The sequence below is a fragment of the Oncorhynchus clarkii genome, chromosome 11 (genome assembly GCF_045791955.1).
Source record: "Oncorhynchus clarkii lewisi isolate Uvic-CL-2024 chromosome 11, UVic_Ocla_1.0, whole genome shotgun sequence".
NCBI classification, from domain to species: domain Eukaryota; kingdom Metazoa; phylum Chordata; class Actinopteri; order Salmoniformes; family Salmonidae; genus Oncorhynchus; species Oncorhynchus clarkii.
This window is the reverse complement of record NC_092157.1, coordinates 33,204,376-33,226,621: the sequence shown is the minus strand read 5'-3', so window position 1 is coordinate 33,226,621 and position 22,246 is coordinate 33,204,376. Positions and strand designations below refer to the sequence as shown.

Here is a 22,246-nt window from a genome sequence, read left to right as displayed (position 1 = left end):
GTTCATTTCCATGAAACATTGTGCGTGTTCTGTGTTATATCAGTGTACCAAGGCCTCTATAAATCGTTTTTGAAGAGCAATATAAATCATCTCTTGTAGCAAATTGCTTTGAATGATTACAATGCTGCCTATAACGTGGGAGACAACTCTGTGGCATAGTGACAATGATGACAAAACGTTTAACACACTCTTGGCTGAAAGTTTTATAGGCCTACTTGATCAAAAGTAGGCACACTGTATCTGATGTAGGCTGTCAACTATATGTCCCATGGAGTTATTTCTCTATATACATGTTTATTTAATATACATATATATCATTTTAAAAAAACAGACAAAACCATTAGTGACTGTATAACAATTGTTGAAAATCTCTTTTATTGTTGTTGAAAGGATTTCATATGTGTATTTATATATATTATATTGAGGGGCAAAAAATCTATCCAATGAACGGTGTTGCTTTAGAGTAGATTTCTGAGGTATTTACACTGCTTGTTTATCCTGCAATAACGTCTCTTTGAAAATGGTTTATGGGGCCTTTGCATGAAAGCTGCAATTTGTTGTACTTGGGCAAATAACTGTGTTTATAAACTTCTGTCTTTGTCGACAAGAGTATGATCAAGCTAAGTTTTAGACTATCCATACCAAATTGTGGACTTTTGCCTTTTGAATTGTTTTGTAGTGTATCTGCAAAAAGTGTGTTTGAATTACAATCCACCAAACTGAACACACTTTGCCTTAAAGTTCAAGCGAGAACTTTTTTATGAGACAGAACTGTGCCGAATCAGAGAAGCAGTATTACTTCAAAATGCAGACTATTTGATTCAAGATTATTGCCTTCATGAAAACTGCTGGTGTGACATATTGAATTTCCTCATCAGCGAATATCTATCTATAGTTGAATATGTTTAAATGAAATTACAACACGGAGTTGTATTATTATACAATGCTATTTTTATTTTATGTTCAACATATTCTTTGGTATAATGTACATAACTTTCATGTATGTATTAATTGTGTAATTAACTGCCTCATGAAAAACTGGAAAAGAAAAGTAAATAAACCTCGAAGATACACTTAAAAACGTATCTAGCATCATCCTTTTTCTATAATCCACAGTCAAGGATAATTGAATGTCTATGAGACATGAGCATTTCTATGTAAACACAGAAAGATCGGAAAGAAAGTGTGATCCTCCATTGCCAAAATAGGAGTGGATCCCTGTGGATGATGTCACTGGTTTGGCAACACCGCTGACCAAAGAGGAATTTGTAGTAACCTTTCGACCAAAAAGGTCAATGACAAAATGTAAAAAAAAAAGTATATTTACATGATTTGAATGTGTCCACCATGTGTTGGTACTATTACTACCCCTGAGTGTTTAGGTCCAGCCCAGAAAGGTGCATGAGCCGTGCCCTATTATTTGGTGTAACACCCAAAATGACACTCCCTTCTGAAGACCATTGGCGTTACAGTTACCTTACCAATAAGACTACTACATAAATACAAATAAATAATGACAAAAATATTGGTTTCATGTGACACAAGGCCTACAATAAAATAGAAATATCACCACAAAGCTGAATGCGTAAATGTCAACCTTTGCTGGTTCAAAACATTAGGAATACCTGCCCCTTTCATGATATAGACTGACCAGGTGAATCCAGGTGAAAGCTATGATCCCATATTGGCCACCTGTTAAATCCACTTCAAGTCAGTGTAGATGAAGGGGAGGAGACAGGTTAAAGAAGGATTTTTAAACCTTGACACAATTGAGACATGGATTGTGTATGTGTGCCATTCAGAGGGTGAATGGCCATGACAAATGATTCAAGCGCTTTTGAACGGGGTATGATATAGGTGCCAGGTGCACCGGTTTAGTGTGTCAAGAACTGCAACGCTGCTAGGTTTTAGACACTCAACAGCTTGTCGTGTATATCAAGATTGTTCCACTACCAAAAGGTAATCCAGCCAACTTGACACAACTGTGGAAAGCATTGAAGTCAACATGGGCCAGCATCCCTGTGGAACGCATTGGACACCTTGTAGAGTCCAGGCCCTGATGAATTGAGACCGTTCTGAGGGCAAAAAGGGGGTACAACTCAATATTAGGAAGGTGTTCGTAATGTTTTGTACACTCAGTGTAAGTTCCAAGTAGGTCTTGTTTTCTCATGAAAAATTGTGAAAAAAGTGAATTTTATCCAATATCTTTACGTTCCCAGAGGTTTGTGTTGTCATCACATAGGTTTGTCAATACAGGTGACACAAACATACTAATTTAAAACACATCACATTTGAGTACTTCTTCACTTTTATTGTGATTAGAATAATCACAACATTACCCATAAATAGAACAAAATAAAGACGCATCAAATGTATTGGATATCTTTTCTCAAGGTCTAAGACAAACAGAGACAAATCTTGCCAAATTTCCATATTAACCCATATACTACTCAGATGGGCCTTAAATCACACGGATTTGTACTGAAAATGAGCTAGCCTATGACTTAAATCAATCAAATCGTCAGAATATAACCAAAACAGCTAGTGGACTATTCCTCCATTTGGACTGTTGGGGGATCGTTTTTTTTTCATGTTATCCTTGACCCCAAAATATTGATATTGATAAAATATAAAAAACGTTTTATTTTTTACATACTTCCAGATATTCTATGAATTACCCAAATAGCATATAGCTTGCAAAACAAATAAAGAAATTCTAACCCACTGGGCACAGACGTCAACTCAACGTCTATTCCACGTTGGTTCAACATCATTTCATTGAAAGGATGAGGAAACAAGGTTGATTCAACCAGTGTGTGCCCAGTGGGAAAGCTTCCTTTGTACTTTTTGGAGTGTTTTCTTGTAAACATTTTATGGCAGTTGTATAATTCCATATCTTACAAACTGTGTAGAGAATGTTTATCTGAAAGAGAACATTCAGCAAACTGTGACCAGTCACTGTAAATAAAAACAAAATGTATTATTCAAATCGTGGGCCAACATAATCTGAGTCTGTGGATGGATACCTCCGCTCTACTGATTCATACACAACCGAAAAAAAGTTAGCAAAAGTTTCAAAACAAAAGAACATGCAGCAGGCAAAGTGGTGGACGGTGACCGTTTCCAGGCATTTAACTTTTTTTTCCTCCTATTTTTTATTTTTACAATGCTTTCTCTGTATTTCCATACTTGTGCCGCTAGTCTTTGAACACAACGCCTATAACAGTCATTGACTGGCATGATGGGAGAAAGGCCAGTGTCTCACTCGCGCACGGTCAGTCCTTACTGCTTCTGAAAGGAGTCTGTGGTTCTGTGACCAGGCGGGAAAGGGAAGGAGAAAGAATAAAAGACAGAGAGAGAGATGGAGAGAGAGAGAGAGAGCGAGAGCGAGAAACCAATGAAGGTCAAAGCCTCCTGTCATGGCTGCAGGTGGCTAATTCCCCCCAGCCCACAGTAACCCATTCTCTACACACAGTACTTTCTCACCCAAACTCACTCCCCTGTCTTTCTTCCTCTCTCTGTTCTCCCCCTCTCTCTCTCACACACACACCCTCTCTCCTGCACCTTTTTATGCAACATTTCGATGGGAACCTCCCATAAAAATTTCCCAAGTTTCAAACCCAACATCAAAACCCCATCACTCTTCAAAGAAATAACAAACTGCTATGCCCTAAAACCGTTGCTTGTTGTATAAAGTTTCAAGGAAACCATAAAAGATGGTTTAGACACCATAGTGGTTTTACTTGAGAACTGTACCAGAGTTATAATGCATGATACAATACATTGAGCTTTCGTAGGTAACATTTTAAGAGCTAGCTATCCAAAGAAAACATAATTGGTTACCATTGCGATGAATGGTTAGTTAACTGAAAGAGTGAGCAACTTCTGTACGAACATACACATGGGCCTTAAAATGTTTTCTTTAAAAAATCTATTTTTTAAAGGAGAATAGAAGTCATCGCTTTGCAAGTTCACAGGACTTTTCAAAAGTTCACTGCCAACGGGCAGTTAGGTGGCAGAGAGATAGAGAAAGAGAGCGAGAATAAGAAAAAAGAACAGAAAAGTATTAATGCCCCCTCTTCTACAAAGGAACCCATCCTGCTATGCCCTCCCCCTCCCCTACTGTGACATTTAACCATAGTTTCTAAATGCTTCCTATAGCCCGAGTGGAATCTGCTCCGAGGTGCCCGGGCTTTGTGGCGGAAACATAATTAAAACTGGTGAAAGATGTAAAAGGTGGAGAACGGGGATGACATCAGGCCAATTTCACACTAGGCACTCGAATGGCCAGGCCCAAGCCAGGACCCTTGCCATGCAACACAGATCAAAGCCCACTGTCACCGCACCACTGCAAAAAGAAGGCAAAAGGGCACCTAACTGTGCTAATCCCCAGGACAAATATATTTTAATCTTGTTAGAATACAAGTTAATGCCAGAGCTCAGTGACTGGACTTTGTGGAGAGAACCCGAGTGGACAGATGAACCTCTTACCTTTCTAAATTAGGTACTTCTGTCTGGCACTGCTTGACCATAGTCAGGTCCAACTTGGATAACCACCACAATGCATTATCAAGCTACACACGCGCGCGCGCACACACACACAGAGCTGGGTCCGTTTTCATTAAGAACAATGATGAGACAAACAGCAACTCCAGCAGTTGTGTCAGTGACCCTGTCTGAATCCCCACCAGGGCACCTAACATGCAAAGGAAATGAGTATTTTGTGGTGCAGTTTGTTCCCTCTGGTATTGAGCCCTTCTCTCTCTCAATAGCACCTTGGTAACCCTTGATCTCTCATGTATGAGACTCAGGGCACTGGGGCCTGCAGAAGTTGACTGGGCAGACAATGAGAAGCGGATGCATTCTAAGAAGACACACAGAAGACAACTCTCATTTCACACACTGCGTTTGAGTGACCCCTTGAAAAAAGAGGCACGGGATCATTTTCATCGTAATGCTAGACGTTTTTAGGGACTTTCCCACTTCCATTAGGCTGTTATAATTATGTAGGATATACAATGTCCCTTTCTGTTGTAGGTCACCCTACCCATCCTCTCACCTAGGAGGCATTTTTTTCTTAAAACATTTTTTTAAAGAATCTACAAACTTGTTGAAAATACTTCCTGGACTAAACTAGCCAATTAAATAATGTTGCTGATTGATTGATATATAATTCATTTCAATTTATGGATGATTTGATTCATTCGCAAAAAAAACTAAAGTAACACCATGCTACGATATTGTTGCCGATTAATTAAAAAAGTAGGGATCAGAGAAAATGGTCTCAAATTATCTATGCAGATTTCTATTCTAAAACTGAATTCCCTGAACTGACAAGAACTGAAGTGAAATTGACTTAAGCTCTGGCAAAAGTTCATACGATAATATGAATGTGAAAAAGACCATTCATAACATGAATTCATGGTAGAGCATCACTTTAGCGGATTTTACAAATTTGAAGTTTGGCTGATGGTGTAACATTGCATGAAAATAATCAATCATCAAGTAGTTCTGATGGTTACATTTTCGAATTGACAGGGTTGTGGTATATTGCAGTAACTCAACTTCATGAAATATGACTTATATTCAGATTCACTCAAACTCCAACTCAATCAACTCTAAGGCATAACATCAATAAAGCATTAGCTCCAATTCCTCTCAATTCCTTCATTTTCATGAACAAACACTTTTCTTAAAATGCCGAAAGTGAATGCTAAGTCCACATATGACATAACGGCCCACATCAAAACTTCCTGTTAAATGTTTATAAAGATACAATAGCAGTGTAGGGGATTTCTTTTTAAATTTCATGTCAAGGTTTCTAGAATAGAATAGCACATTCACATTTCACTTACATTACAGATTAGGAACTGAAGAGTATGAAAGGATGTTCATTCCACTGTACGATTTTTAATTACACCTCAGACATGTCTAAACCTAATAGTCTATAATTTGGAATTGACCAATAAACCTCAATTGTGATTAGTACAGACTGACTGGGTCATGGTGCAGTTTTCAACACAGTGGAAATCTAAACGTTGAACTCGGCAACACGACAACAGTTCCCAAACTTTTTTTGCTGTGAATTCCAGACATTCAATATTTTTTTCAGGACCCCACAAGCAACATTCCCTAGTAAGAATTGGTCGCGGGCACGTGAGCGGGTCTGACCCACCATTTTGGGAACACTGACTGAAACATCATGCAAATCATAGACATTGGAAATGGGAGTCAGCACATGATTTTTCTTCTATACTGTACTGTCATGAGCAATCTCTCATATGGCCAAGCCGTGGAATAAGCAACGAGAGAGGTTTAGGATTCTCATAGTCCATACCATATTAACATCCTTCATTTTAACCCTGACCATTGTAATTTTTCTTATTTTTCTATACCCCCAAAAACCAGAATTTGTCTAACATTTTTGGCTGGATGCAGACATCCACATCCATAATATCTGTCCTTTGTAATATGTATCCGTGTTGCCGGGAGAAACAAAGGCAGCCAGACAGGCAGGGCCAAGGGTACATCCTACTCACCTCAGGCCCCCTTTGCTGTGTAGGGACCATGCTGTCAATCACTCTCTATGGTTACGCATCATGGGCAACAGAGACACAGTGAGAGAGCCGCCGCTACATCACACCAAAAACATCAGTGCAGAAACCCGTCCTCAGCATGACATCTTCTTCGTGGTGCACACCACAGCCATCCTCCTCTCACACGGAACAACAACAAAAAAGACACAAATATACATTGTGAACCAATGAGATTACCTTATTTACCAGGGTTGCCTAATTTGACCACTGTTTTGTATGACCCAATCTGTTTTTTTCTTATGTATTGTGCGTAGATAGGATGGCAAAGCGCTGTATACCGCATCACAACGATTCATTTATCAGGAAAAGTACACAATTGGGGTTTATCGACAGATTGTAAAGAATGATCTCTAAATTAGGCTACATTCAAAGTTGCTGGGGCAGAAGCAAACAGATAAGAGTACTGCAAATGGGGTTTGTTATCGTATTCTGTAAAACAACATTCGGCATCAATGGCATATAATCACCACAATAAACCAAAATTCTAATATATTCACCCATTTGACCCAAATGTAAGGGTTACCATGTTTCAGACCCCACAATGCCCTTCCTATGCCACAAAAACAGATTCTACTTCTGAGTACAGTACAATTCTGGAAGAACAAATGACGCAGTGTTCTATGGTGACGCGAAGCATCATTGGAGACATGATACTGCAGAAAAACAGCGCAGCCGTGTTACGCAAGAGGAATAAGATATGATTATGCAACTAAATCCCTGTTTGCCCTTTTACTGTGTACATTGACTGGTAGATGAAGCATAGATCACCATAAATACTTCTCTATGCTCAGTAGAGGAGCTGGTGAAATTGGACATTAGAACTTGGCTCCATCTCTCATTTGATAACTGCTGATAACAAAAAAACATATCAATGCACACAGATAAGCCTCACTGCATGATGTACCGTTTACTGTATCCCATTGAGCAAAACTGGTTTTAAATACCTAATTTCAACCAGTTTTGCCCACTGTTCCTAGTTACTTAGTTACTTGCTAGACAAATGCAAAAACTGCCACTGTAAAGACCTTTTTGCAAATAACACTACTCGCCAATTCAGATCCTTATACTTCTAGTGTGTGGTCTGCCACACATTACCATGGCGAATCGACATCAATTCTATCACTGACAATCTCTGAACGGCTTGCACTGTCGACCATTCCTGTGGCTACAGTCACAGAGAAAATGGTGGTAAGCTAGGCTACCCATCATCTGTATTAGTAGCACCTTCTACCTGTGCTGTCCTATGCAATAATTATTTCCCTAAGCACACACTCATATAATAACTCGCCCTCGTACATCACTGTGTTTGAACAGTTTAATAAAACCACCTAAAGACGTATAGAGAGCCCCTAAGCTCGGTGTGGTGAACGGAAAAGGTTATGGTTCAGTGGAGTGTACCACAGCAGCCACATAGGAGTGGTGAGCGCATCACTCTCTTGTCTCACCCACTGCATGCTGCCATTTTACTGCTGAGTGGCAGACGTGAGGGCGGGGTGGCAGCGGCGGCCATGATGGAAGAATCACTACAACCAGTGGTCCACAGGAACAACAACCACCGTTTCCTGCAGCTGGATGTGTGCTAGTGAATAGGCACTGGTCATCCCAAACTAAAAAGAAAATAACGGTACGATGTGTGTCCCGTGTGATTCAGTTGGTAGAGCATGGCGCTTGCAACGCCAGGGTTTTGGGTTCGATTCCCACCGGGGAACCAGTACTGTAATTCACTCTGGATAAGAGAGTATATGAAATTACTAAAATGTACTAACAATACAATGAGTTTTCCTTCTTGGATATTGGAAAAACGTGAATAGTAGGCCTAAATACGCAAGTGCCGCAGATTTCTTTATTTTTTTATCAAGGAACAACAGAAGTAGACAAACTACGTAGACACGTTTTATTGACCATTTATTAACAGTTCTATTATACATTGAATCAATAAATATATTGTAATAACTTAATTATTTGACAAGATTTGATCAATTCTGTTGTCATAGATTCAAGTGGGTGGCTAAACTGTTAGAACTGACAACAAACCAAATGGATATCTCTTGACATGATACAGCAATTTATGTCCCTCAATATAAGAATAGAAGGTGCCTTGCAATATTCCATACAAGCTATAGTTACACTGCTTTTCAGAGTCAATTTGCACAAAAACAATGCAATGCCTTTGATTCTATTAAGAAGCTTTGTTTAAGCTTTTTTTATTTTTTACATTCTATTACCCTGTATTACTTAGTACATAAAATGTTTGAAAAACTTCACAAATTACTCAAATACTAGAATAAAATATGTTGGGTTATTTTACACATAACCAAAATAATGCATTTATCTCAAAAATATTTCAAAGATTACTTACTGAAAACTTTACGAAATTTGATGTCCCAACTGTAAAATACTGTAAATCCAGAAGAAATGCTCCCATGTAGATCATCTGCTATGCTGGGTCAATCATGCTTCCACAAACATCCCCAAGTGAGCAGGTATAATCTGCTAACAAACAAATGAAATAAAGAAATGTGTTTGATTGTCAGAGCAGTTAGCGCAGTTAGCCCTACAATGTTATGTAGCAGTTCTTGCTCAGACTTATACAAAATTAAATAAATAAAGACAAATAAAATGAAACTTCAGGAAAACTTTTGTCAATGCATTCAAGCTAGTGAGCCCTTTCAGAAGACTGTGTATTATGTGGATCACCCCCCCCCCCCCCCCCAACCAAAAAAACCCATCCCTTTAGATGACTAGTAACTATTAACCAACTACATTTAAGGTCAGAGTTCATAATTTCCCCTTGGCAACACCACAGCAACATGTGACAGTGTCTAGACAGGTCATGATGCCCCACCACCACAGGCCAATCCCCCTGGCTCTTTCCGGAAGAAGGTGTCAGCAGCAGCCAAGTACAGGGTAAAAGAGGGCAGGTCGGATCAGTGCCCTCCACCCTCCACTGATCAAAGCTGACGCTCCTCCGTGCCATAGACCTGGTCAAAGGGGGCAGGGTCGGCCGATGAACTCTGCGTTTCTGTAATCTGGACGTGTCCAGACCCAATTGTCTCCTTTCACAGTCCAGAATGGACCCTTCCGGTGCCACTGATTACATTAGGGAGGAGAGGCTCTTTTCACAGGGGCAGTCCACACAAAAGGGGAGCTTCCGTGCCCCTCCACCATCTGGTCCCCAAAATAAGAGAAAAGGTCCCTGGAAGAGAATAAGCCTGGCGTGCCGCGCCTCCCTTTAATTAAAGGGATCCTATTTGAATAGATTGGATGGCTGGACAGATAAGCAAACATACAGTAAAGCCTCACACATTCAGCCCAGAGATTGTGACCCAATCTGCATCTACAAATAAAGCCAGTGTGGGCTATAACCATGTTGAAGGATTTATGCAAATATGGATTTTTGCTGCATAACCGCAGAAAACAACAACAATCTAAATGTAGTTATTGAGCACCATTCTTAAGCCATCTGTTAATAGCCACACATTTTAATTCATAATTCATCAGGGGGAAAAAAATGTATTACTTTGAATTGACAAATGGTGTAGAAAGGAGAGAGTTAATGTCAAAATTATCGATAGTTGATCTGAAGGTGATAGTAACATGTTCATCAAAGCTCCTACCTCAGCAATGACAGGCCCATGTCTTTTCTTTGCCAGTGTGAGGGATTTGAAGGGCATCTCTCCAGACATGGTACAATGCGAGAACAAGAGGATCCAACCGGCCAGCCATCCTTAAAGAGAGGAGGCCCCTCAATACCTCATCCATTGTATTCCTACTGGAGGAACGGACAGCCATATTTGAAAAGACACGGGACAGAAACTGGTCTCTATATCTATCGTTACAGAGGCAGAACATTCTTGCAGGTTGCAATTATCTCAAGAGAACTCATCAAATGTTGTTGTCCATAACTAGAAAGAAAACAAATCCAGCCATTGAGGGACATTTTAGAAAACATGCCAATTACATAACTATCATCAGGCATCATGCTAAGATTATACACAAGCAATATTTAGACAATGATTTTTTTACATGGTTCAAATAACCCTCCAGGTAGAACTGAGCGTGTGCCGAACAATAAGACTTTGAATCCCTGATAATCAGTTCATCCTGAACTGTAATCACTTTTAATGACTTGTTTCTCTGAAAATTATACTTTAAGGCCAAATGGCATTGTGATATTTCATCTCGATTGTGTGTGTGTGTGTGTGTGTGTGTCTGTCTGCAGGGTGTGTCTGTCTGTCTGCAGGGTAAGGGTGGGGTCTACAGATGGATGTCTGAGACTGACTCAGTTCACTTCGACTGTTTTGGGACAACTTGGGAGCGTGGCATGAAGAGGGCAGGTGTCTGCAGTCAAATGGAGTATATAAGCACAGTCCCACTCCATAGTCCTTTGGCTTCGTAATTAGCGTTTGTTCCATATGAATGTTTTCCGAGCAACATATTATGTTATCGAGTCTTATGGTTCCCCATTACTTCTGGTAACAAACAAACTGAAAACAACTTCCAATCCTACAGAGACCTGCGAATGGCGTTCCAGGGAGGGACTCGAGACACCGTGTGAAACGAACAAGAACAGACACGACACCTGGCATTTCTCAGCCAAAGTGTGCTGTTGCACACTGCTGAACACACTGCTGAAACAGCCTGCTTAAATGTGCTAGTTGAAGGAGACTTGCAGAAATGTCAGTCTAATCTCCCCTTTTGTTTTCCCCAACAACATTTAAGAAACCTGAGGCTTTATTGACGAAACACATCTGATAACTGCTTTTCTTTTTGTTACACAATTTCTGATAAAAGTCACTCATAACAACAGTGATAAAAGCTTTCTGGTTGAAATATGCTAAACTTCATTGTAGCCTGGTGTAATGCGAGTTGCCCATGCATAACGGCTACCCAAAAACATAGCTTGCGGTTTCCTTGGCATCACTGTTTGTCCACAGTCCTGAAGTTAATGAAAGTGCCCAAAGTCTTTAACAATGAGCGCACTGAAGAAAAAAAACATGCAAAATGCTTAAAGGGGGGAGGGAGTAAAGCTACTAGATAGATGTTTCTGAAAATGTTTGAAATGGCGAAGCAAACAAACTCCACATTAGACTCATCAAACTGCAGTATTCTACTGATATGAGCTTACACTATATTTTTTTCATGGTTGATAAACCAGACTTCTTTGTAATATGCACAAGACTTGACGTGAACATAAATCCATCTTTAATTGTGCCCCTTGATTTGAGATGACAGTCACCCAAATATACTGCTCAGTCACAAATGTCATGGAACACTGCATGTTCACCACCGGACATTTGCATACTGGATGTGACACAAAATGTTATTGTACAGTAAGATCCCGTTAAATATGGATAATTCCATGAAAATTATATTCGCTGTATATTCATGTTTGAGGTTATGATTGTTTGACAAATGAGGGCCTATATAACTGTGAATATAATATGGGATTCATGCTTCCCCCATTTTTAAGTGATTCCTCAAAATCCAGCCAAAGACATCAACTCATTAAAAACTTTGTTTAAAGGGGAAGTTCAGTATTTTACAACTGGATGTTAAATGATTCATCACCATGAAAGTAGTCTACTGGCCAGGAGAAACTGTAATCCACGGTTCCGTTCGCTAAATAGCCTCTAGAAACTTCAGCTAACTTTAGCCACCGCTAGCTAACAATCAATGGAAGTGATAGGGGCAACGGAGCAGTGTATTTTTGAAATGGAAAGTAATTAGCCCACAGTTTACAGCTGTACAACCGTCCTTAAAATGGTGTTGTAGATGAAAGAGGTCAAGTCAAAACAAACGTTACCATTGAGGTCAATGAGGGATCCTGGAGGTCACGGTTGTAAGCCCTACTAAGAGCCTCAGATGACACAAACTGAACACAGCACTTTGTAAATGTCAATTTTTTTTAAAACAGCCAGGTTTTAAGCACACAAACATGAAAAATATCAATTTCACATTTGGTTTAGCGCTTTCACACTTTGTGTCACCGACACTGACGTTGGGCTGCGGAAGACAAAACAGCTCCTGGATAAGGATTGCGTTATTGCCTATCAATTAGGATCAAATGGGGATTAACCCACATGGCTGCTGGGGTGAGGTGGGGTGGGGGCAAGCGCACCATCCCTGAATACCAGGGGTCACACCTCTGACTTCATTAGGCCTGACCTTTCCACACCATTGTGTGACAGGAGGAAAGACATGGTGCAGTCTGCATTTCTCCTTTTCTCATTTTTACTTCTGTGGAGACAAACATATGAAACAGGCCGAAGGCATGATAGCTCACACTCAGTGAGATATGAAATGTACCCTAAAGGTCTCCTGACTGACATGGATTTTCACGGTTTGCAGTAGGTGAGTATTTACCCTCCAACCCCCCACCCTCCCTGTACAATAAATTATTTCTTCCACCTTTGAGAGAGGTGAGCTTTACTAATTAGTCATGGTAGCTATGAGGAACCGCGGGGTAGACTGGTTCTAACTCCACTGCCTGGGCATCTTAATTCATGAAAGGTCACAGCGCTGAAGGAGAGAGAGTGCAGGTATTCCAGGTGAACAGAATGAGCCTCTAATCAAGGAAAAACGCTAGCACACCCTCGGGACGAAAACTGCCATGCGTACGAGGAAGCGTGCAGAGAGGAATGGTCGATATCTTAACTATGCAGGTGATACGCTAGGCTATGTATTTAATTTCCTTTAGGGAGATTGTCATGAGCTCTCAATTAACTCAGCTGACTAATGGTCAGTCAAGAAGTACAGGTAGTACAAGAAGCGCTCAACCAAATATGTACTAAGATAAATGAGAAAGAGAGATGAGAGAGAGGAAGAGAGGAATAAACAGTCCATTTCATTATTCTGCCAACTGACAACTCCAGATATGAATACACTTCTCTAATGTCCCTCTTTTATTAAACACCTTCCATTTTTCCTCTGAATAAAGCAACAATAACGGGTTAGCATGGAAGCCACACCTGCCCATCTATACCATTGGTCAATTCATCCCAAGAATACTAGAGAAAATAAGTAACCAGGGCAGCAGCATGGCATGAATGTGTAATACTGTATCTTACGATGAAAGCGATACATAATAGGAAAGGAAAATGTGTTTAACATGAGATGCCATCCCTGGACAAAAGTTTCTAGCCACGGTTCAATCTGGACGACCTTATGGAGAAAACACATGATTTCACGTGAAATGTTAACATGTTTTGCAAAAGTAATGATATTTCACGTGATCACAATCTTTCACATGTGAAATCATGTTTTTTTAACACTTCACGTGACATGCAAAACGAATGAGTCGTGTAGGATGTCTCCGGAATGTCACACACTCACAGTGTTCTCAGCTTACACATTTTACACACATGATTATTATGTTGTGTACATTGATTATTAATCATTATTATTCAACATGTTCCTCAGCAGGGATTTGATCTCACAACCTCTTGGGTCACGGCATTCTGATCTTCCTGCTACGCCACCATGTCTGTGTCAATAGCTGATTTCACCTGTATTCTTCTGAATTCAAATGAAATCTCAGCTTCTTTTTTTTTTAAATACACTCAAGAAAAACTATTATATTAATCATGGTGATTCAGGAGTAACATTAAAACAGAATAATATGTCCCACCAACATTAGACAACTATACAGAAAACCCTGAAATTGCTGAAATAAGTCAATTAAATCAATGATGAGAGAATAGTCAGATTACATGATAACTAAAATAGCAGTGCAGAGGGAACCTACATTTTTATATATATTTTGGGGGTATTTTACCCCATTTTTCTCCTCAAATTCGATCTTGTCTCATCACTGCAACTCCCCAACGGGCTTGAGAGGCGAAGGTCGAGTCAAGCGTCCTCCGAAACATGACCCACCAAACCGCACCTCTTAACACCCATCCGCTTAACCCGGAAGCCAGCCACACCAATGTGTCAGAGGAAACACTGTTCAACTGATGACCGAGGTCAGCCTGCAGGCGGTCAGCCTGCAGGCACCCAACCTGCCACAAGGCTCTGTAGTGACGCCTCTAGCAATGCGATGCAGTGCCTTAGACCGCTGTGCCACTCGGGAGGCCCCCAGAGGGAACTCTTTTGCTAAATGCAGAGATTTATTATAGCTAATGACATTGTAGGGGCCTTCTGAAAACGTTACATACTCTTTGGCCCAGCAGAAAGATCAGGTCACCCCAAATCCAGAGGTTGTGATTTCAAATCCGAGGTTGGGTCATATTGAAAAGTCTGCACTAAGTGATCACGTCAAATGGAATCAGATTGATTCAAGATGTTTACAGTATTTTAGCTGAACAGCGTAACACTTTCATCAAAACCACAATAGCATTTCATTTCTTCCCTTACAAAAACAAACACGTGAAATATCAAATCAAATTGTATTTGTCACATGCGCCAAATACAACAGGTGTAGTAGACCTTACAGTGAAATGCTTACTTACAAGCCCTTAACCAACAATGCAGTTTTAAGAAAATACCCTCCAAAAAAGATAATAACAAACTATTAAAGAGCAGAATTAAATAATAGTAGGGCTATATACAGGGGGTACCGGTACAGAGTCCATGTGCGGGGGCACCAGTGTTGAGGTAATGGAGGTAATATGTACATGTAGGTAGTTATTTAAGTGACTATGCATACATAATAACAGAGAGTAGCATCGGGGGGGGGGGGGGGGGGGGGTCTTATGGCTTGGGGGTAGAAGCTATTTAGGAGCCTCTTGGACCTAGACTTGGTGCTCTGGTACCACTTGCCTATGTGGTAGCAGAGAGAAGAGTCTATGACTAGGGTGGCTGGAGTCTATGACAAATTTTAGGGCCTTCCTCTGACACCGCCTGGTCCTGGATGGCCCCGGTGATGTACTGGGCCGTACACACTACCCTCTGTAGTGCCCTGTGGTCAGAGGCCGAGCAGTTGCCATACCAGGCAGTGATGTAACCCGTCAGGATGGTCTCGATGGTGCAGCTGTAGAACCTTTTGAGGATCTGAGGACCCATGCCAAATCTTTTGGCAAAATAGGTTTTGTTGTGCCCTCTTCACGACTGTCTTGGTGTGCTTGGACAATTTTAGTTTATTGGTGATGTGGATGCCAAGGAACTTGAAGCTCTCAACCTGCTCCCCGTCGATGGGAATGGGGGCGTGCGCAGTCCTCCTTTTCCTGTAGTCCACAATCATCTCCTTTGTTTTGATCATGTTGAGGGAGAGGTTGTTGTCCTTGCACCACATGGTCAGGTCTCTGACCCCCTCCCTATAGGCTGTCTGATCGTTGTCGGTGATCAGATCACTGTTGTGTCATCAGCAAACTTAATGATGGTGTTGGAGTCGTGCCTGGCCATACAGTCATGAGTGAACAGGGAGTACAGGAGGGGAATGAGCACGCACCCCTGAGGGGCCCAATGTGTTGAGGATCAGCATGGTGGATGTGTTGTTACCTACCCTAACCACCTGGGGGAGGCCCGTCAGGAAGTCCAGGATCCAGTTGCAGAGAGAGGTGTTTAGTCCCAGGGTCCTTAGCTTAATGTTGATCTTTGGGGGCACTATGGTGTTGAATGCTGAGCTGTAGTCAATGAATAGCATTCTCACATAGGTGTTCCTTTTGTCCAGGTGTGAAAGGGCAGTGTGGAGTGCAATAGAGATTGCATCATCTGTGGATCTGTTGGGGCGGTATGCAAATTGGAGTGGGTCTAGGGTTTCTGGGAAAATGGTGTTGATGTGAGCCATGACCAGCCTTTCAAAGCATTTCATGGCTACAGACGTGAGTGCTACGGGTAGGTAGTCATTTAGGCAGGTTACTTTAGTGTTCTTGGGCACAGGGACTATTGTGGTCTGCTTGAAACATGTTGGTATTATAGACTCAGACAGAGAGAGGTTGAAAATGTGCACTGTGTTTCCTCCGGCGCATTGGTGCTGCTGGCTTCCGGGTTGGATGCATGCTGTGTTAAGAAGCAGTGCGGCTTGGTTGGGTTGTGTATTGGAGGACGCATGACGCATGACTTTCAACCTTCGTCTCTCCCGAGCCCATACGGGAGTTGTAGCGACGAGACAAGATACTACAACAACAATTGGATACCACGAAATTGGGGAGAAAAAGGGGTAAAATTCAAAAAAAAAAAATGTCAGTGAAGACCAACTTGCCAGTTGGTCAGCTCATGCTCGGAGTACACGTCCTGGTAATCTGTCTGGCCCTGCGGCCTTGAGAATGTTGACCTGTTTAAAGGTCTTACTCACATCGGCTGCGTAGAACGTGATCACACAGTCATCTGGAACAGCTAATGCTCTCATGCAGGTTTCAGTGTTATTTAGCTCGGCTGTGCTTCCCTTTGTATTCTGTAATAGTTTACTGGCCCTGCCACATCAGCTGAGCATCGGAGCCGGTGTAGAACGATTCGATCTTAGTAATGTATTGACGCTTTGCTTGTTTGATGGTTTGTCGGAGGGCATAGAGGGATTTCTTATAAGCTTCTGGGTTAGAGTCCCGCTCCTTGAAAGCGGCAGCTCTACCCTGCTCATTGCGAAATTTTACTGTAATCCATGGCTTCTGGTTGGGGTATATATATACGGTCACTGTGGGAATGACGTCCTCAATGCACTTATTGATAAAGCCAGTGACTAATGTGGTGTACTCCTCAATGCCATCGGAAGAAACATATTCCAGTCTGTACTAGCAAAACAGTTCTGTAGTTTAGCATCTGCTTCACCTGAACACTTTTTTATAGAGTCACTGGTATTTCCTGCTTTAATTTTTGCTTGTGAGCAGGAATCAGGGGGATAGAGTTATGGTCAGATTTTCCAAATGGAGGGCAAGGGAGAGCTTTGTATGCTTCTCTGTGTGTGGAGTAAAGGTGGTCTCGAATTTTTTTTCCCTCTGGTTGCACATTTAACATGCTGATAGATATTAGGTAAAACTGATTTAAGTTTCCCTGCATTAAAGTCCCCGGCCACTAGGAGCGCCGCCTCAGGATGAGCGTTTTCCTGTTTGCTTATGGCGGTATACAGCTCATTGAGTGCGGTTTTAGTGCCAGCATTGGTCTGTGGTGGTATGTAGACAGCTACGAAAAATACAGATGAAAACTCTCTAGGTAGATAGTGTGGTCTACAGCTTATCATGAGATACACTACCTCAGGTGAGCAAAACCTTGAGACTTCCTTAGATTATGTGCACCAGCTGTTGTTTACATAAATGCTTAGGCCCCGCCCCATGTCTTATCAGAGGCTGCTGTTCTGTCCTGCTGCTGGAGTGTATAACCCGGTGTATGTTCTTAATGTCGTCATTCAGCCATCCCATACAAGGCACCCTGATCTCCTTCCGCGAAACCGTTTCCTTCTCCAGCGAATAACGGGAATGTGGGCCTAGTCGGGTGTCTGTTTTACATCCCTCCCGTCCGACTCATTGAAGAAGAACTCTTCGTCCAGTTTGAGGTGAGCAATCACATTTCTGATGTCCAGAAGCTCTTTTCGGTCTTAAGAGACTGTAGCAGTAACAATATGTACAAAACAAGTTCCGAACAACACACACACACAAAAACAATAGCATGGTTGGTTAAGAGCCGAAAGAGCCCTCCAGTGCCCTTCCGGCGCCATGTTGCATTTTCACATGTGAATTAGACATGTGAAAATCGAATCTGCACTTTCACTTAAAAAAATATTCAAATGTTATCATGTGTAGTTTCATTGCATCACATCACATTAACTTCTCATAAAATCACGTGATCATTTGAAATTAACGTGTTATTTTCTATAAGGGCAGTCTTCAAGGCTAGAGGTTGCAGTCAGAAGTCAGACGTTGCTCACCCACCCCTACCTCTTTTTGTGTTATGGAGAGTTTTATAGACGAGTAAACCCCATGTAAAAGGCAGTGGCTGAAGGATTTGCAGTCAAATGAAAACAGGGGAAATTACTGGAGCTGTCATTGTTACGCAGCTGGGTGGAAAAGAACATGCTGTGTATGCACATCCTAAAACCAGCAGCTGCATCTAGAACGGTGGAACATGGGAAATCACTTAGCATTCAGACTGAGCGCCGCAGTCAATATCTGAAACAAACCATTCACTTGGTTACCATTCAAAATAAACAGCTCCCAGACAAAAACCAAGTAGTCCACTTGACATGCTCACAGAGCCATTCACCTACTTTATGTTCAAAACTTTACATCCATTAGTACACCCTTTGAATAAACGGCTTCCAAAATGGTTATTTGGCTGTTCCCATAGGAGAACCCTTTTTGTTTCCAAGGTAAAAACGTTTTTGGTTCCAGGTAGAACCATTTTGGATTCCCTCTGTGGAAAGGGTCCTACAGTACATGGAACCCAAAATGGTTCTACCTGGAAACAAATGGGTTCTACTCTGGAACCAACAACGGTTGTTGAAAGGGTTCTCCTATGGGGACACCCGAAGAACCATTTTAGGTCCTAGGTAGCACCTTCTAAGAGTGTAATCTGATGTTTACTCCAGGTTTTCATTGGCACTGATATTTTTTGTCCAGCTAATCTTTCCTGTTTGAAGATCCCTTTGTTTGTGAGGAGAAAGCCAATCCTCGTCAAGGGAGGCTTTAAGGCTGAGAAGTTCGCACAGGATCCTGGCACACACATACCAGACTTGAAAGGATGACTAGCATGAAATGTGTACTGTACTGTGCAAACATGATACAGCATAATTACAATGTCTTCATTACAATGTCCGAAGAAACATTGAGTAACAAAGTGTGCTAGATATCAAGACTTTAAAAATGGATAGTTCACTCAAATGGCAAAAATACATATCGGTTTCCTTACCATGTGAGCAGTCTATGGACAAGACCACAATCCTTACTTTGGTTTTGTTTACCTGACCAGTGTCTCCAAATGCTTACTTTTTAGCACCCCCCACCAAATAAAGTAATTATCCCTGATATTAGTATTTTTTGCGTTTCATGTCATCTTAAAGTAACTATTGAGCTACGCAATACATTGTAGACAGGTTGGGATGATTTGGACATGAAACACAAACAAATGCTAATATAAGGTCAGGGGACATGTCTCGTCTTCATACCCATAGCCCTATATGGATAGCCCTTTAGACAACAGTAAAGACAAAGTTACTGTTCTTGTACTTAATGAAAATCTCCATGGATTAGAGCATCTGCTAAATAGTAGCTAGATTGTTATCTTTAACTACAAAACCCATTTTCTTCTATCGAAACAAACACACTTTCGACCATCGCAGGTGCCTAGAAGGTAATACTCATGTTTGTTTTTTTATACACAGCCAACCTTGTCATAAATTACTTAGAACCTGAGAGTATTCATAATAATAAGATTATCACAAAATAAAGTATTTAAATAGAATTAACTATGAACTAAGCAGCCTTTATTCTATGTACTATGCGTGTACGGTACAAAAAATATATATTTTCACAAATTTTACTAAAGCTCAGTCATGCAGTGCCTTGTTAAAAACTTTGGGAGATCTTCATGTTTCTGGTTGTTATGTAATACTTCAGCCACAACCATCAATGTGAAATGATCTCTAATGCCTGCTGGGTCATTACCAAATAGAACATGTAGATTAATCTAATCCAATGTGTTCCAAACCCCAATGTACCCCAGAAATCTCACTGCAGAAAACTCAGCTCAACTGTGTTGGGCTTTGCTTTGTCTCAGCCTGAAGGTCAAGAAGTTTGAGAGAACAGTGAAAATCCAGGACTATAGTGCAGACAACCTGACAGTAAGCTAAAGCTTGATTCTCCTACTCCACCAGCCCTCAAAGCTCCCCCAACACCCCTCTCCACACCACAACACAAACCCAAAGTCCTCTTTCTCTCTTTCTACCTTTGTGACGAGGGAGTAGCATGGCAGCTCAACGCGTCACTGGCAGACATTATTGTGTTATTTGGTATAGAAACACAGTTCGGCCTACACAAAAGTTTTTTTACGTTTTTATTTTTATTTTTTTTACAGTAGACCAAGACCAGCATTCAGAGAGTTAAAGTTAGAGGCACCAGTCATCTATGCCCCACAATTCAAAAGATTAAGTCACTCGTCATACGTGGAGTTTGTAGCTACAGTTTTTACTATATGGGAACATGTTAAATACTTTCAACCAGACTATACACAGGACAAAGAGAGACATTTTAATGTAAGGGCATTTATAGTTTATGAGTATTTTTTTCCTCACTTACAGAGGATACGTTTTTTAAAGACCTGATAATTCATTGATTGTTCAAAAGTATCTTGACAAATAGTATATAGAAAACGTATTACAAGTGAATGTGAATTCAAGCAATTTAAAAATAACATGGGCAAGTATAAAACATCAAATATTATTCCAGAACCTAATCAACTCGAAGGCCAACGCCATATAGTCTTATCAGTTTAAAAGTTTAGTTACAAATGTCCACTTCAGGGGGTGAGTTTTTTTGTTAATTCATTCCTCATGTAACATCCATTCTATTATAGTATAATAATTGATTGAAACGTTAGTTGAAAGTACCTTTATTGCAAAAGAATATTCATAATATACCCATATATACCGTTTGAGTTTTGCAGTAATGATGGGTGTACAATCGCAATAAATATTTCAATGGGTTACACAAAATGAACGCTAAAATATACAATAGTAGACCTCAAACCATGTACAGTACAAAATGGTTTTGTAACCTTTGTTTAAAAACCAGCCAAATAACAACGTGAAATTGCAAAAACAAACAACAAAAATACAAGACATTAAATTGTCACGTAACGTCATTCTATCATATTTTACAATAATCAGTCAATATTATACAATGTGGTATGTATCCCTATTTGTGTAAATCTAATTCGATTGCAATTCTTCAAGTTCACAAAAAAGTGAATAATATATTTGTTTGCAAATCTACGATTTTATTTGGTATTTTTTATATGTATTATATAAGCATCATCTGATAATATTTGACACTAAAGATAACACGACTTGGTACTTTTTGAAATTAGGTCATATATAGGCCTACATATTTCCCACTATCTGTATTTATCAAGGTTACGTTTTTATTTTAGGACAAAACAACAGATAACCAGTTCAAATTAACCTGAAAACTGAAAACGATATTTTTTTTTTTATATTGTGAAATGTTTTTATTTTACATAAACATTTATTTTATATATATAAAAAAAAAGTATCATAGGACATGTTGGATCGCGGTCAAATGTAAAACAATATACAGTCTCTGCTGAGGACAGTCAACTATTTTATTTTATTTTATTTTATTTGACAAACGGATATTGTCATATAAAATTTTTTATGCAGATTGACGGGAAACCATATTTTAGTACAAATCGCCCTGATTCCTATACGTGCTGCATTTTCAGTTAGCCTGTTCCAGTAGCTACACTGGAGCGCAAACTCTTTCCTCTTCGCTAGCATAAAATGGAGGCTGCTGGCCTTGAGATTTCAACAGCTAAGACCAGCAAAGAGTACAGCTGTGCAAAGACTCATGATCTTGTGCAGCCATGGGGGACGAGGAAAGTGGGCCCATATTCTGGCAGACTGCCAGGAGACCCCTTAAAATACAGCAAAGGCCTTGAGCCTTGATTCAAAAATATGCCAGACCAATGTCAAAGGAAACGCCCTGTTTCCAGAGTGCAGCGTCATTACGTGGTCAGATTAGGAAAAACAACCAGCCATTTAG

General features: G+C 40.5%; 1 long non-coding RNA gene across 1 annotated transcript in view; it reads right to left on the bottom strand.

Moving 5' to 3' along the window:
• The window catches only part of LOC139420713 (uncharacterized), a 33,151-nt gene that overhangs the window by 8,006 nt on the left and 2,899 nt on the right, over positions 1-22,246 (bottom strand). The window lies entirely within an intron of this gene.